This window comes from Mus caroli, chromosome 9 (assembly GCF_900094665.2).
Source record: "Mus caroli chromosome 9, CAROLI_EIJ_v1.1, whole genome shotgun sequence".
Taxonomy (NCBI): domain Eukaryota; kingdom Metazoa; phylum Chordata; class Mammalia; order Rodentia; family Muridae; genus Mus; species Mus caroli.
This window is the reverse complement of record NC_034578.1, coordinates 35,515,730-35,532,167: the sequence shown is the minus strand read 5'-3', so window position 1 is coordinate 35,532,167 and position 16,438 is coordinate 35,515,730. Positions and strand designations below refer to the sequence as shown.

The 16,438-nt window shown below is 36.8% G+C and overlaps 1 protein-coding gene across 2 annotated transcripts in view; it reads left to right on the top strand.

The window, feature by feature from the left end:
* Positions 1–1,601: 1,601 nt before the first annotated feature.
* LOC110301213 (olfactory receptor 146-like) overlaps positions 1,602–16,438 on the top strand; it is a 74,258-nt gene continuing 59,421 nt past the window's right edge. The window contains exon 1 of one of the 2 annotated variants that reach the window (XM_021171550.1): positions 1,602–1,628. The gene's annotated coding sequence lies outside the window, so the exon portion shown is untranslated. Of the gene's footprint in view, positions 1,629–2,131; positions 2,259–16,438 lie in introns of those variants that run through there. The other variant, XM_021171549.1, reaches the window with a different exon arrangement.

Sequence of the window (16,438 nt, the reverse complement as noted above, 5' to 3'; positions counted from 1 at the left end):
GATATCTTCTGAGAGATGGTGGTGGGTCAGTTTTCTTTAACTGTATAACTCCTGATAAAATCAACCAATTTCCAGTGAAGGCCAAATAACCCAAAATATGTATGTCCCAATATGTGTACTTTATATGAGGGGGATTAACAATAAGACACAATTTATATGAATAGAGAAGAGGATGTACCTGCAAAAATTGGTTAGGGGGTGTAAACACAACATGTGAAATTCTCAAAAATCTCAGGAAATATTTCTAACTTCAACAGTGAAAATGAATATAACAGAATGTTATATTCTACCATTTTTTGTTAATTAAGAAAGAGTGAAAAGTAATTTTATTTATTCCTCAGATAAAAAATTCTAAATAAAATAATTTCGTGACTCTGTTATATTATTTTGTGCATGGGGTACCTGTCAATAAAATTATAAAGTCCAAATACGGTATAGTAGATGTTTCTCCTGTTTCTTGCATTTTTTTCTTCAGTATAATTTACCTTAGGTAATACCATTTGCAGATATCTTTAAATTTTCAGAAAATACAGTGCAGTAATATCTTGACAATGTGTTTCACCTGCTTCTATTAAATTCTTCTTTTGAAAAGAAGCTTGAAATTTCCCACTTGATTACATCACACAATTGAGAACCAGAAGAGAAAGGGGATTTGTGGTAGAATTTGAATAAGCAGGATGTTATTATCACTATTATTCCTAATCAGAGTCTTATATCTGCATAGTATATAAAATTTTCATGTCAACCAATTAGGGGAAGACCAAGAGGCTCTGGGTACCAGCTTTATAGAAATAAAGCTTAGTGACTTAAATGCTAAATTCTTCCTATCCCTACTCACATTCTCCAATCCATTCCTTTTTTTGAACCAGATGGAAGAGAAGGAAAGAGAAATATTCTATGCTGTAAAAGAGTGTACAATAGAAAAAAATACTTTTTAAACTTTACAACCACATGACATCCACGGGAGAGAATAGGGCAAACATTTTACACCTGAAATCATGCAGTACTTTTAGGAGATAGGAAACTTTTAGTGCCCCACCTATACAATACTCATGGCTCAGAGTAATTTGAAATCTATGGAGGGAAAGAAGGAAATTTGTACTACTCGGTGTATCAGGAAGTTGGCTATAAAACAGAAATCTCCTTTATATTTGACAGGGAAGCTGCAGGTATGAACTCTCACCAATATCTCTCCTCTGTAAGAGTGTCCCATTCAGGAGGACCCAGTTATTCCATGGGTCAAGGAGGACCGAGGCATGCAAGACAAGCAGGCAGAGAAAGGGGAGCAAGACCAAGCAAAGAGTTGTCAAGGTCTGTTTAATGAAAGCTAGGAGCCTGATTATAAGCACACAGTGAGAGGAAATAGGGAGGGGTCAAGGGAGCATAATAAAATACAGAGAAAGGGATGGACATCTGGGGCGAATGCTGATTACAGGCTTCTCGTAGCTTATCTTAGAATGTTGACCCCCTAACAATCCAGGGTGGCCTTCAAACATTCTGCATTTTATCTTGGAGTGCCATAAACAGTCCCAGGCACGAAACGGAGACATGGAGGAGGAGGTGAAGCTGCCTTAATCTAAGCAGTTCTAGGCGCCAAGTGAAGGAGGGAGTGAAGCTGGCAATCTCAGGTACCAGGTGGAGACAATGAAGGAGGGGGTGACATAATTCCCTTCAAAGGGTCAGTGGATCTTCAGGGTGAAAGTTACTGAGGGTCTAGTTTCCCACAGTTTGGTCTCTCATCTCCCCCTTTTTTCTTTATTGAATTTGGGGGTGGCCACAAAAAGAGGGTTGATGAAGCACCTGTCTTAGGCCTTTTCCGTGGTCCAAGTCCAATACCGCGATAGCTAGGCTTCTTCAGTTCCTAGGTGGGCAAGGCCCCTGTCTTCAGCTATGTGAGTTGCCCCCACTCCTGGCACCATGTCTTATTCCATTGACTTGATCAGGCCACTGGTAGTTGTGATGAGCACCCAGGCAGTGAACTCACAATAATCCCGTCATTGCAGCCTTAGGCAGCCAATAGGCAGTGTGCATCTGGCTCGTGGCACCACAAGATCCAGTCATTGGTAACTCCACAGCTTATGGCCCTCAGCCACTATAAGATCCGGAGTTCACCCCATCCATCATTGCTGTTTCTACAGCTTATGGTACCAAGAAGACTCCGTTTCTGCAGCAAGGGTGGAGAACTGAAGGCCAATGGTTGCCCTCTCTGCATCGTGGGATGACAGGTCTTCAGCTGAGTCTCCGATGTCTAGTTGATGGTAGGGGACTGCAACTGTTTTGTTTAAGGCAGAATCAATCTGTAACTTAACAAAACTGATTAATCTGTTGAAAGACCAAGGGCCAAATGACAAAAGCAACAGAATGTCCACGAAGGGTCCCAAAAGGCTAGGAAGCAAGGTTGAGAGCCAGAGTTTGATTACACACTTCAAACAGGGACAATGGGAGAAGCATCTGGGGTCCCAAAAGACAAAGACCAATACCAGATATTTGGCCAAGAGTCAGCCCTTCTTTAGACTCCAGATGTCATCTCAGAAAGGAAGTATCATTGGTGGCAATCATTTCTCCAAAAAGGGCTATTCCTTCATAAAAAAGAGGCTGGGACGAATAACAAATCTAACAATCCCTAGCAAGGGTAGAATTGGCCTCATGAATGGCTTGTAATGAGGCATTAACCATGGTAACAATAAGTTTTGCCGTAGATAACTACAGTAAGAATTCTAAACCTACATTGCTGTTTGCCCTGAGATTTCTAACTCTATATAGTATATAGTAAAGCCTGATTTTTTTCACTATCTCTCTAACAATACTAGAGGCAATTCTGAATGTCACTGAATAGGCAACATTCTTCTAATATCTGAAATTTCTGTCTTTGTAGCCTTAATATTTGCTATATCCTGCCTTAATGCTGAGACTATTACTTTTAAGATATTAACCTTTGAATCCAACTGTTATCTTTAATAAGTTGCTCTGACAAAGCTATGGAAATATTCTTATGCATATTATTAACAAAATAAGCAGTATGCAGCTGCTGATCTAAAGCTGTGGTAGATATTGATGTTAAAATTGCAGTTAAAGCAGTAAACCCTAAAATTGCTCATTTGACCTTTTCCAAGTTTGTATTCCCCAATTTATAAACCAAGGATCATTTCCTAACTCTAACAGGCAGAAAACATAAGCAGGTCTCTTTAACAAAATCATAACAGCAGATTCCTTATCTAAATTAGGATCTACACAATTAGTTAATTGACAACAATTACAATGAATATGAAAAGACTTGTCAAGATTGGTGATCTAAACTCTTAAAATTATCTAGCAGTATAGCATATAGGTAAGGTACACAATCTTTCACAGCTATAGGGGAGTTGGCCTGAAATACCAAAAACAGTGTCTCTGATGAAATCTTGTCAAATACACTGTAGCAGTCCCTCTGCCTTACGGGTCATCATTTTTAGTTGTCCCCAAGTTGACACCAGGTCGGCTCTCCTTGCTGTAGCCCATGGCAGAGATAGGAAGTTTCTTCATCTTGTTTGCAAGTGGCTGCTCTCCCTGATTCTGCTTTCTCTGTGTGCTCAACACAGATTTCCTGTCACCACTGTTAGGGCACTCAGGAACTCACAGGTCAGCCTGTCACACAAATCATTCTGGAAGCTAGCATGCTTCTGCAGCATTCTGTGGAAAAAACAGAGACACCTCCTTTTCCCCATATTAAATATCTGAACAGACTCATGCCATGTGTCAATAAGTGGATCATTTTCATCTCACCTAGACATGATTATGTCTAGTTTTAGGATACTATGAGTCATTTATTAAGTTCTTTGACATCCAAATTTCAAAATTCTTAAAAATAAAAGTAAGATTTAAATAATGTGCATGGGGGTATAATTTCTCCCGTTCTTTGTTTTTAAGAAGATAGAAGTTTTAAAGTTCCACAATACCTTGTCTTTGAGAATTATTAAATTGTTGACAAAACATCTTAAATACTTGACTGTTATAGTCAGTTTTAATATAACATGGGCAGTGACGACACTTTCAGTTGTTTCCCTTGAAGAGCAGTTGTAACTAAAATGCTTGAAAAGTTATTATAGTCACATGTGCTTTATTTATTTATTTATTAATCAGAAATAAGAGCATTTATTTGCAGCAATTGATTAAGTATAGGTCCTCAAGAATTAACACCATTATGTGGAAACAGGTAGGAACTGAGGACACCAAGAGCAAATTTTTTTACAATTTGACATACACATTCTCCAAAAATATCAAAATATTATCTTAAAAATTACTATTTTGAATATATAAAGAATGAGATTATATAGGCAATTTTTAAAAGTACAATGAGCACGTTCAACTATTCCTTGTCCCATGGGGTTATAAGGAATTCCAGTTTTATGTTTGATGCCAATTTCCTTACAAAATGAAATAAAATTCTTGCTAGAATGGGATGCCCTGTTATCTGTCTTAATAAGTTTAGGCAATCCCATGGTATTAAAGGCTTGTAGGCAATGATCAATTACATTTTTAGAGGCTTCTTGTGTATGCAGAGAAGCAAAAGGAAATCCTGAACAAGTGTCAATACAAACATGTATATATTTTAATTTTCCAGATTCTGCATAATGAGTTACCTCCATTTGCCAAATATTATTAGGCATAAGATCTCGTGGATTAATTCCTAAATGTGGCACTGGAGATAACGTAATATATTTAGGATATTGTTTTTCCATATCTGGCTCTTTGCCAAAATAAGTTGGTGCCTCTTCTTTCTAAAGATAACCATCTGTGTTACTGCTTCATAATATGGCAAGATATTACGTTTAGGAGAAATTCTCAAATGTATCTACATTAGAGGAGACGTTTGCCATAACAATCCTGTAGGCATATGAATCATATTAAAAATTAACAGATGTAATAGCAAAGAGTAATCTATATACGTGACAAATTGCTCTTCAATAGCTTTTTCCGCTTGTTGTAAGGCCAGGAATCCTTCTGAGGTTAGAGAATTAGGGGAGGTTGGATCATAACTCCCTTTAAGACTATCAAACAAAGGTTTCAACTCCCTTGTAGTATGCTTTAAATAGGGGTGAAGCCAATTAATATCACCTACCAATTTTTGAAAATCATTCAAAGTCCTTAAGTTGTCTCTGTGAATAACTATCTTCTAGGGAAAAATAGCTTGATTAGTAAGTCTAAAACCCAAATATTTATAAGTATCCTGAATTTGTACCCTTTCAGGAGCTCTCTGTAATCCCTATCAGTTAAAGCTTTACATAAACCTCAATAACACAAACTCATATCCTGGGGGTCTTTTCCAGGCAACCCAGGACATTTCTTAACTGTCCAAAAACAGTCTTCTTAAAGGAACAGTATTTTTTCTTATGAGTTACATAAGCAATTGCAAGCTTGAGAATTAATATCATCTGAGGGATGAACAATTTTAAGCAATTGTAAGCTCTGAGATATAATATTGACTATTAATATACAACTTAAAGTTTGATTGTTCAACATTTTAAAACACCATCTACAGCACACAATTTAATTATCTGTGCTGAAACAGGAGGAAACTCAAAAGAATAAGTGCGTGATCCAATTCACATATACTTTTCTCCCATAGAAAGGTTGTTTTTTAAACACAGTAAATGGTATGAATGCATGCATGAATTTATAGAAGATATAGAAGCATGCATAAAAACAATTTTAACTTATCTTTGGGATAATGATTATCAATTTTATTTAAAATGATGGTATTCAATAGGTCAAACATCAATCTTCTGTAATAACCAAATTATTGGCTATTTGAAACAAGGAACAGATATGTAGTCAGGTTCTTAAGACACAATTTTTATTATAGTTTTTCTAAAATATATGAATTTATCTTACAATTCTTTATTAGCACCACAGTGGCCTAATAGGATGCTAAAACTTTACTTTGAGGTGAAGAAGGATGATTTTACAACAATGTTTTCTCTTGCCAAAGATCTGTTGTGGGCACATAAGTAAAATAAGCAGGTAATATTTAATTACCATTGATTATAATTGATAACAATCGATCACAGAAGTTTCCTCTGCTTTCTGTGAAACATTTTTGTTTCGCACCAGTAATTTTCAATCTCATTAGATAGCACCTAACAAAGGTTTAAGTTGCTTTAAGGCCTCAATGTGAGGTCTTAGCCAATTAACCTCTCCTGGAAGCTTTTGAAAATAAAATTTTGAAGCAAATCGATTTTTCCTTCTTAGATTTTCTGTACCATGATTTTCTAATACAGCTAAAAACCCTAAGTATTAAAAGATATTGCCTCTGAATCTTATCTGGAGCAACAGCTACTCCCCAGAACTTAAAAGTTCATTGTGTGAGAGCAAGGATTTAAAGTAGACTTCCCCTTAAAAGCATTAGTAACTAAAATACTTTTCACTAAGAAACAATATACATATTCATATAAGCAAACTCTGTACACTATAACTTTATATAAAGTAGGCATGTCAAATCGCAATGTCCTGATAAATTCCACAGCTTGATTGACCGTTTATAAACTTTGAATTTAAACTTTATTTAGAACAACATCTGGCTAGGTCTGCAACAAGGCTCTTTTAGCTAAAAGGAAGGGAGGGAGAGGTGAGGTCCCAGGAACTATCCAAGTCACAGTTTGAGAAACAAAAGAAATGCCACACAAGCCTCGCTGAGGGTGCTCCAAGCTGAGCTCTGTATCAAGTCAAATGCAAACATTTCTCAATCTGAGCACTCTGCCAAAGGCCTGGCCCAAAGGTTATCCCTATTTTGAAGTATCTTTAAAGGCCTGTTTTCCTGGGTTCGTTCATGCCACATGTTGTTTAGGATGACTCCAACCCTGAGTTCCCAATTTTAAGCTAACTTTCTGTTACAAGCAAAAGGCTGCCTGCCCCTTTAAGAGCTCCTGTGTAGATAATCAGCCTTTAACAGGGCTTTTCCAGCTGTACTTGACTCCCAGCCACAGTGCAGTGTAACTTATCAGATTCTGCTGTGCAAATTGAGACTGCCTTTAAACAAGTTAAACTAAATCAAAGGATGGACAGCCAGCAGATAGTTTTAACCATTTTTTTTCAACAAGACACACATAACAACAATCATTCAAACAATAAAACAAAAACAAACATAAATAGACAGACATATGGACAAATGGTGCACCAACGACAGACAATAGACAGAGAGGGAATAGAACTTAATGTCTCAAAGGTACCCAGATATCCTAACCAGAACTAAGAATACCTCCATAGGAGCCAGAGAGGAAGCAGGACGTCTCCCGTTTTCCTTCTGTCCCTAGGAGAACTCTGAAATAGCTTATTTTCATTTTCCCTCGTTTTTTCCTAAAAGGTCCCAAATGGGATAACTGCTTTTGTGAAACTTATTCTCTTTCTCTCATGTTCAAATTCTAATTCTTTGTCTCCTTCTTCTGGGAATGCTGCCAGAAAAGGGAGAGGAGGCACAGAGGTAGCTTCTGATAGTAACTCTCCAATAAGAAAAGATGGTTGCAGGGATGGCATCGAGACCCTCATTAGCTAGTTTATCATTTAAATCTCTGCCTACCTTTTGCCATTTTTTACAGCATATCTCTGCCCCATCAATGATAAACTAGGGGCATGCTTGATCTATAAAAATAAAAAAGTTTATCAAATCTTTTTTCTTAACTCAAACTTCCCTTTCACTGAGTGAAGTTTTCAGGTCTCTGATGAAGACTGCTTCCTTCCACAGCTTAGTTCTCGTTTCTTAGCGGAGAGGAATTACTCACCAAGGACACTTTCTCCTATGAACAGTAGGAGTGTTCGTTCCTCAAAAAACTTATTCTTATTCTTCTAGTTTCAACAAACTTCTCTTAGAGCTAGTCTCCATGGTCTCCACTGGGCAAAGGTCCATGCCGAGCCCCACGTTTTCGGCGCCACTTGTCACGTCCAGCAGGACTTAGTTCTTCCGTGGGTCAAGGAGGACTGAGGCCTGCAAGAGAAGCAGGCGGAGAAAGGGGAGCAAGACCAAGCAAAGAGTTGTTAAGGTCTGTTTAATGAAAGCTAGGAGTATGATTATAAACACACAGTGAGAGAAAACAGGGAAGAGTCGAGGGGGCATAATAAAATACAGAGAAAGGGATGGACATCTGGGGCGAATGCTGATTACAGGCTTCTTGTAGCTTATCTTGGAATGTTGACCCCCTAACTATCCCAGGTGGCCTTCAAACATTCTGCAGTTTATCTTGGAGTGCCACAAACAGTCCCAGGCACCAAACGGAGACATGGAGGAGGAGGTGAAGCTGCCTTAATCTAAGCAGTTCTAGGCGCCAAGTGAAGGAGAGAGTGAAGCTGGCAGTCTCAGGCGCCATGTGGAGACAATGAAGGAGGGGGTGACATAATTCCCTTCAAAGGGTCAGCGGATTTTGAGGGTGAGAGTTACTGAGGGCCTACTTTCCCACAGTGTGGTCTCTCACATAAGAGTAGCTCCATAACCACAGCAGCTATCACACTAACATGGATGAGAGAAAAGCCACAGGTTTCTTTCTCAGGACCTTCAGAAGAGCAGTCAGTGCTCCTAACTACTGATCCATCTGTCTAGCAATATTCACAGGTTTCAATATTTAGAAAGAAGCTAAAGATAATTAAAGACTAATTGACTTCTGAGACTTAGAGGATCAGACTCATCCAGGGGTGAGCCACCTGTTTATCCACTGAAAGAAAGCTGTTTTGGTTAAACACATATCTAGGAGAACAAAATTGACCCATAATTTAATATATATATTTAAATATAGGTTTTTATACATATATACGCACATACATATGTGCATTGATACATGAGTATATGTGTTTCCACAATTATTTTTAAAAGCTCATAAATGTTAGAGGCAGTGGGGAAATATAGGAGGAGTTAGAGTGTGGAGAGAGATGTCTGGAAATACTGCAATAGACTACTATGAAATTCTCATCAAGTATTATAAAATAAACCATAGAAAAATATTTTAAAAGAATAAAGAATATTATACTGACCTCAGTCTTCGGAAAGTATTTCCTCACATCCTAGTGGTTGCAATTAATGGAAAGAAGAAAATAAAAGGGATTAAGTAGAATTTAAAATTGTTTTGTTTTAAAATGGTTTTCTTTATTTTAACATAGTGCCTTTAAATTTGATAACTGTAGCCATAATGAAATCCTGTTTAAATGTAGTGGATAGCTAAACAGAACAAAACAGAAAAAGAAAGAAACAAAAAAAATACAAAAAATGTCAGGAGCTGACAAGAGGTGATTGCAGGAGATTTAAGGAAAGAATAATGAAAGCACATATTTACATGTATGAAAATGATACCAAGAAAGTGTATTCATAAAAGTGTCTTTTGTATTTATGGAAAATTGTTTCTAGAAAACATTTAAGTATGAAAATCTGAAAAAAATCCAAGAGCTCTGTCATTTCTGGAGAATTTAGGGTAATTTAGCCATCACTTTAAGAAAGGGTTTGCTTTCAGATTGTTAGGCACTTTTATACATTGATACTGACTTTATTCAGATTTGCAAGCCCCAACAAAATATTATATTTTATATTTAATTGAAAGTGTTTGGTAAATTTATGCATAAGTACACTATTCATCATTCGCACTTACATCTCTACCATCCAACACTTCATCTAAATCCAATGTCCTCTCATGATCATTCCATATATATATGTATATATATATATACATATATATATGCATATTAGCATATCAGCATTTATTCATACATATCCTGTAAAACCATTTAGTGTTGATTATGTGAATTTAGGGCTAAACTCTGGGCCTGGAGTAAATATCAGAGAACTCAATTCTGGAGAAATCTGATTCTCCCTTTCTCATTGGCTATTAATGGCTTGAAGCTCTTGATATCTGGTAAAAACTTATGAGATTTCCCCATCTCATTGGCATGTGTGTTGTTGCCATTGTGCTTCTCTTGGTTAGGTAAACATAAGTCAATATTTTATGGGTGTTTCTTCCCTGTCATAATACAAGGTTCTATCTCAAAGCACACTTGCTGGTCATTTGCTTCTTATAATCTTTTCAAACATATTTTTTAATGCTCCCTGATCCTCAGGTATAGACGTAATGCCCTAGGTTCATAAGTTGGGGTGGAGAATTTAGACTTAAATTTTCTCCAGTTCTTCCCAGTTGTGCTTTTCCATAATAGCCTCCATCTCTTAGTGAATGAAGCTTCTGTGATGAGGGTACAGAGATAATCTTACCTGAAGATGCAAGATGATTTCAAATATATTTAAAATTATAACTGTTAAAGTAATTGGTGTAATTAGGTTCTTCTCTATGATGGAGGACTTCATAATGTTTGAGTAATTGATTGACTTATACCATAAGACTTACCAGAGAGCATGGCTAAAGTCTAATCACATAATATGTGGTTACCACCATAATTTCACTGCCACTGCTGCACATTAAGAACAAGTTGTCATGCTTGCAATTGTGCCTAATTGTAGGTTCTGTAGCTGGCTAGAACAATTGATTACTTTTCTCTCTTGGAAGGTACCTTAGCATTGTAGATGTATTAAATGTAGTCCTAAGAGAGCTGGTGCAAACTCCAATTAAAGACATTGCTGGCTCAACTGGCAGTTATCATGTAAAAGAATTCAAATTGACCCATTCTTATCTCCTTGTACAAAGCTGAAGTCTCAGTGGATTAAAACTGAACTACAGAGCAATTGTGATAAAAACTGCATGGTATTGGTATAGTGACAGACAGGTAGGGCAATGGAACAGAATTGAAGACCCAGAAATGAACCCACACAACTATGGTCACTTGATCTTTGACAAGGAAGCTAAAAACCATCCAGTGGAAAAAAGAGGTGGAATCTCAGGGTTGTTTTGATTTGCACTTCCCTGATGATTAAGGATGTTGAACATTTTTTCAGGTGATTCTCAGCCATTTCGATATTCCACAGTTGAGAATTATTTGTGCTCTGTGCCCCATTTTTAATGGGGTTATTTGGATTCGGTGCAGCAGTGGCAATGAAATTATGGTGGTAACCACATACTATTTGATTAGACTTAAGACATGTTCCGTGCTAAATCTTATTTTGTAAATCAACCAACTACTCAAGCATTATGAAGTCCTACATCATAAGATTTTTTTTTTCAACAAATGGTGCTGACACAACTGGAGGTTATCATGTAGAAGAATTCGAATTGATCCATTCTTATCTTCTTACTAAGGTCAAGTCTAAGTGGATCAAGGAACTTCACATAAAACCAGAGACACTGAAACGTATAGATGAGAAAGTAGGGGAAAAGTCTCGAAGTTATGGGCATAGAGGAAAAAATCTTGAATAGAACAGCAATGGCTTGTGCTGTAAGATCAAGAATTGACAAATGGGACCACATAAAATTGCAAAGCTTCTATAAAGCAAAAGACACTGTCAAGACAAAAAGGCCATCAACAGATTGGGAAAGGATCTTTACCAATCCTAAATCAGATAGGGGACTAATATTCAATATATATAAAGAACTCAAGAAGATGGACTTAAGAAAACCAAATAACCCCATTAAAAATGGGGCACAGAGCTAAACAAAGAATTCTCAACGGAGGAATACTGAATGGCTGAGAAGCACCTGAAAAAATGTTCAACATCCTTAATCATCAGGGAAATGCAAATCAAAACAACCCTGAGATTCCACCTCACACCAGCCAGAATGGCTAATATCAAAAATTCATGTGACAGCACATGCTGGCAAAGATGTGGAGATAAAGGAACACTCCTCCATTGTGGGTGGGATTGCAAGCTTGTACAACCACTCTGGAAATCAGTCTGGCGGTTCCTTAGAAAATTGGACATAGATCTACTGGAGGATCCAGCAATACCACTCCTGGGCATATATCCAGAAGATGTTCCAACTGGTAATAAGAACACATGCTCCACTATGTTCATAGCAGCCTTATTTATAAGGTACAAGGAGAGAAGAATGGATCAATTTGCATTCTTCTACATGTTAACTGCCAGTTGTGCCAGTACCATTTGTTGAAAATAAGCAGAACCTGGAAAGAACCCAGATGACCCTCAACAGAGGAATGGATACAGAAAATGTGGTACGTTTACACAATGGAGTTCTACTCAGCTATTAAAAACAATGAATTTATAAAATTTGTAGGCAAATGGATGGATCTGGAGGGTATCATCCTGGGTGGCATAACCCAATCACAAAAGAACTCACATGATATGTACTTACTGATAAGGATATTAACCCAGAAGCTTAGAATACCCAAGATACAATTTGCAAAACAAATAAAACTCAAGAAGAATGAAGACCAAAGTATGTACACTTCGCCCCTTCTTAGAATTAGGAACAAAACACCCATGGAAGGAGTTACAGAGACAAAGTTTGGAGCTGAGATGAAAGGATGGACCATCCAGAGACTGCCCCACACAGGAATGCATCCCATAATCAGCCACCAAATGCAGACACTATTGCATATGCCACCAAGATTTTGCTGACATGACCCTGATATAGCTGTATCTTGTCAGGCTTTGTGAGTGCCTCAGAAATACAAAAGTGGATGTTCACTCATCTATTGGATGGAACACAGGGCCCCCAATGGAGGAGCAAGAGAATGCACCCAAGGAGCTGAAGGGGTCTGCAACCCTATAGGTACAACAACAATATGAACTAACCAGTACCCTGAGAGCTCATGTCTCAGGCTTCATGTGTAGCAGAAAGATGGCCTAGCCGGCCATCATCATTGGGAGGAGAGACCCATGGTCTTGTGAAGATCACATGTCCCAGTACAGGAGAATGCAAGGACCAGGAAGCTGGAGTGGGTGGGTCGTGGAGCAGAGCATGGGGAGGGCATAGGAAAATTTCGGGATAGCATTTCAAATGTAAATGAAGAAAATATCTAATAAAAGATTGTTTAAAAAATTAATTTCATTGTTTAAGATTTTAGATGTTTCTGTTTTCTATGTATTTAGTTCTGATAGAACACAATTCTGTAGTCACAGTTGTGGCCCCATCATTTTCATTTTGACCATTTCTCTTTCTCCTGAGTTTCTTAAATTGGGAACAAACAAAAACAATTTTGATACTTGGAGAAACTGACTACACCACTGGGGTCTCTGTTTTGCAGCCTGAGGATCCTTAAAAATATATAGAATCTCATATCTACTTACACGTGGTGGATCAGAGTAACCATTTTCATACAACTTTTTAGTGATCTACATCTCAAAACCTTTATTAGGAGCTGATAGTTTAGACATGACATGGAATTATTTGAAAAATAACTTGACAATTGGGAATTATCACTGATAATTGCTTATATTCTCATTAGCACATCTTTACAGTAACAGGAGTCCTCAGGGAAAGTTTATTTCCTGACACACAGCATCTGAAGTAGTTAAACTCAGGATAGAACTTCAAAATTCCTCAGTTGACTAAATATTTGAAAATGAACCTGCAGAGGCACAAAATCCTGGAAGAAGATGACTGGAGATGCAAACCAGGCTCCATTGTACTGTAGCCACTGAGGACTAGGTTTGCCTTCTAAATACTAAATGTAGAATGCTGAATACTTGCTTCTCCCAATTCCAGTATTAGTACTATTGAAAGCAGCAATTAGAACTTGATATTTATAATTTCAGGAAAAGTAACATAGTATGTTTATCACACATACTCAAATGTGTTATTTAGCACTATAAGGACTGGAGCAATCACTGTCAAAAGTCAAGCAGAAATAGCTGGATATCCTTAATCATTCTTCTAATTATTTCCTTATTCTTAAAAGGACCACAAAACAGTAACAAGGCACACATGAATTACTGATGATACTGAGAAATAAGTCCAACTAGTCATCTGGTTAGTGGTGTACTTTATTTCACAAAAAATTAGAAGGTTCAGAAATTGCAACACCCTAAAGACATTGTATAAAGGGTGGATCCATTTAAAGATTTTGGAGAATCACACCCTGTCAGCAACAGTTTTAGATAGGATGTGCATGTATATAAATACTTACCAGACAATAAAAAGAACACAATATTTAGTGACAGTCATTCAGGTAGAATACACAGCATCTAAAATGTGGACAATGAATTAATATAGTTTAAGAACTTTAAGTAGCCAAATTTGTCCATCCGAGGAAGCGGGTTATATGAATGTAGAACACAGGAGGAATAAGAGAGTTAACAGATGTGGTTTTACAAATAATCTGGAAATGAATTGTTTCTATAGATCTTTGAATGTTAATTATCAATAGACTTGTGGTACAGTATAGGCATGGTCTCTAATCAGTAACTTTTTCCCTTTTAAAAATAAACAACAGTCTCTGGATGGTCCTTCTTTCTGTCTCAGCTCTGAACTTTGTCTCTGTAACTCCTATCATGGGTATTTGGTTCCCCATTCTAAGAAGGGATGAAGAATCCACACTTTGGTCTTCCTTCTTCTTGAGTTTCATGTGTTTTTCAAATTGTATCTTGGGTATTCTAAGTTTCTGGGCTAATATCCACTTATCAGTGAGTGCATATCATGTGTGTTCTCTTGTGATTGGGTTACTTTACACAGGGTTATATCTTCCAGATCCATCCATTTGCCTACGGATTTCATAATTTCATTCTTTTTAATAGCTGAGTAGTACTCCATTAGGGGTCTGCAACCCTATAGGTGGAACAACAATATGAACTACCCAGTATCCCCCATAGCTTGTGTCTCTAGTTGCATATGTAGCAGAGGAGGGCCTATTAGGCCATCAATTGGAGGACAGGCATGTTGGTCTTGCAAAGATTATATGCCCCACTACAAGGGAATGCCAGGGCCAGGAAGTGGGAGTGGGTGGGTTGGGGAGCAGGGTTGGGGGAAGGTATAGGGGACTTTTGGCATAACATTTGAAAATTAAATAAAGAAATATCTAATAAAAATAAAGTAAGCTAAAAAATACAAACAACAGGTATAAAATTCATGTATCATTTTTAGAGTGTAATGTTATGCTTTCAAACATTAAAACTTTCTTACAACATGTTACTTTCATGCTAATTATATCACGTTTCTGTATTTACCACACTCCTGTCATCTTCTGTGTTTCATCTTGCCTATGTTCTTTCCTTAGCTAGAATATTCATGGAAAATATGATAGCCTGAAACTTAACATAAAAGTTGTGTTAATGTTTCCTAACTTCCTGGAACAGTAGACTATAAGCCTGAGCATGGCCTTGGGAGAGATTGCAGCTATGAAAAATCATGAGATCTAAGAGGCCTATCGTTTAAACTATTAGGCATCATTTTGACTTCTTGGCTATGTTCAAATTTAACAGCTGCTGAGCTGAAATGCCACATCAGAGATCTTCCATAAATCACTGGGTAATAATGTATTAGGATAATATAAAGTAATATAGTATAGTTTGCTACATTCTAAGATATGTTTGACATATGCAGACTAGCAAATATAAACCTTGAAGTTATACATTTATGCAATACAAAACTATACTGCAGGAAAAAGAAAATATAGTTAATTGAAAATAGATGTGACTCAAGTTTTAATATTAAAGTAAGAAAAATATAACAAGTATTTTGGTGCAGGCATTCCTATTCTTTGTTCAATTGTTATGAGAACGATGTTCAGAAATCATTGGGTAAATGAATAACTAACAATATAATAAATAAATGAACAAACATAATATATTCATGCAGTGCTTCAAAATAATTCCTATTTTGGAGTAGTATAATATTTAATATAATATTTAATACACTTTGATAAATTTTTTTAAATGTTTAAAGCAACATATCTTTGGTCTGACTATAGTGTCCAGTATAGGTTTTATTTTTATGGAGAAAAAATATTTCAATAAATTCACAATCTGCATGAAACAATTTTAGCAATGAGAGTGTTTTTCAGTTCAGATATTAATACAGGTTGCAGAGATCAATATGTTTGTTGAGAAGTTGTTTCCTCCAGTAGTATCTATAGTAGCTTCCATCACTATAAAAGCTAGCCATAGTGCTGAAACTTAGAGACCAAGCCAAATATCTTGATATCTTTTTGTTCTGTGTTTCAAGTACAGGGTGCCTTCAGTAACAAGATCATACCACTGAGCTCTGGAGTGTAACCCAGAGTAATGAGAAGAACCTGAGGTTTTTGCATGGTTTATGCAATCTTACTGGGTAACAACACCAGAAGAGGGACCCATTTACAAAGATGTTACATGATTGCAAGGGACCAATGTCATCCAGACAAAAAGAGACAGCTTCACATATGAATTAACAGTGATTGTGACAATATATATATAATTGCTGTGCAAGCTCAACATTTCTGAAAATTTTACTTCATGGCTATTTCAACATTTGCATGCTTTTGAATTATATCCTCTTGTCTGCCTTAATGATTTGTTCCAGTATAAATGCTAATTAGAATTTCCTTCATTGCAAAATATATGAATGACTGTTTGGTTATTTCTTACTAATGCTTTAATAATGAATGA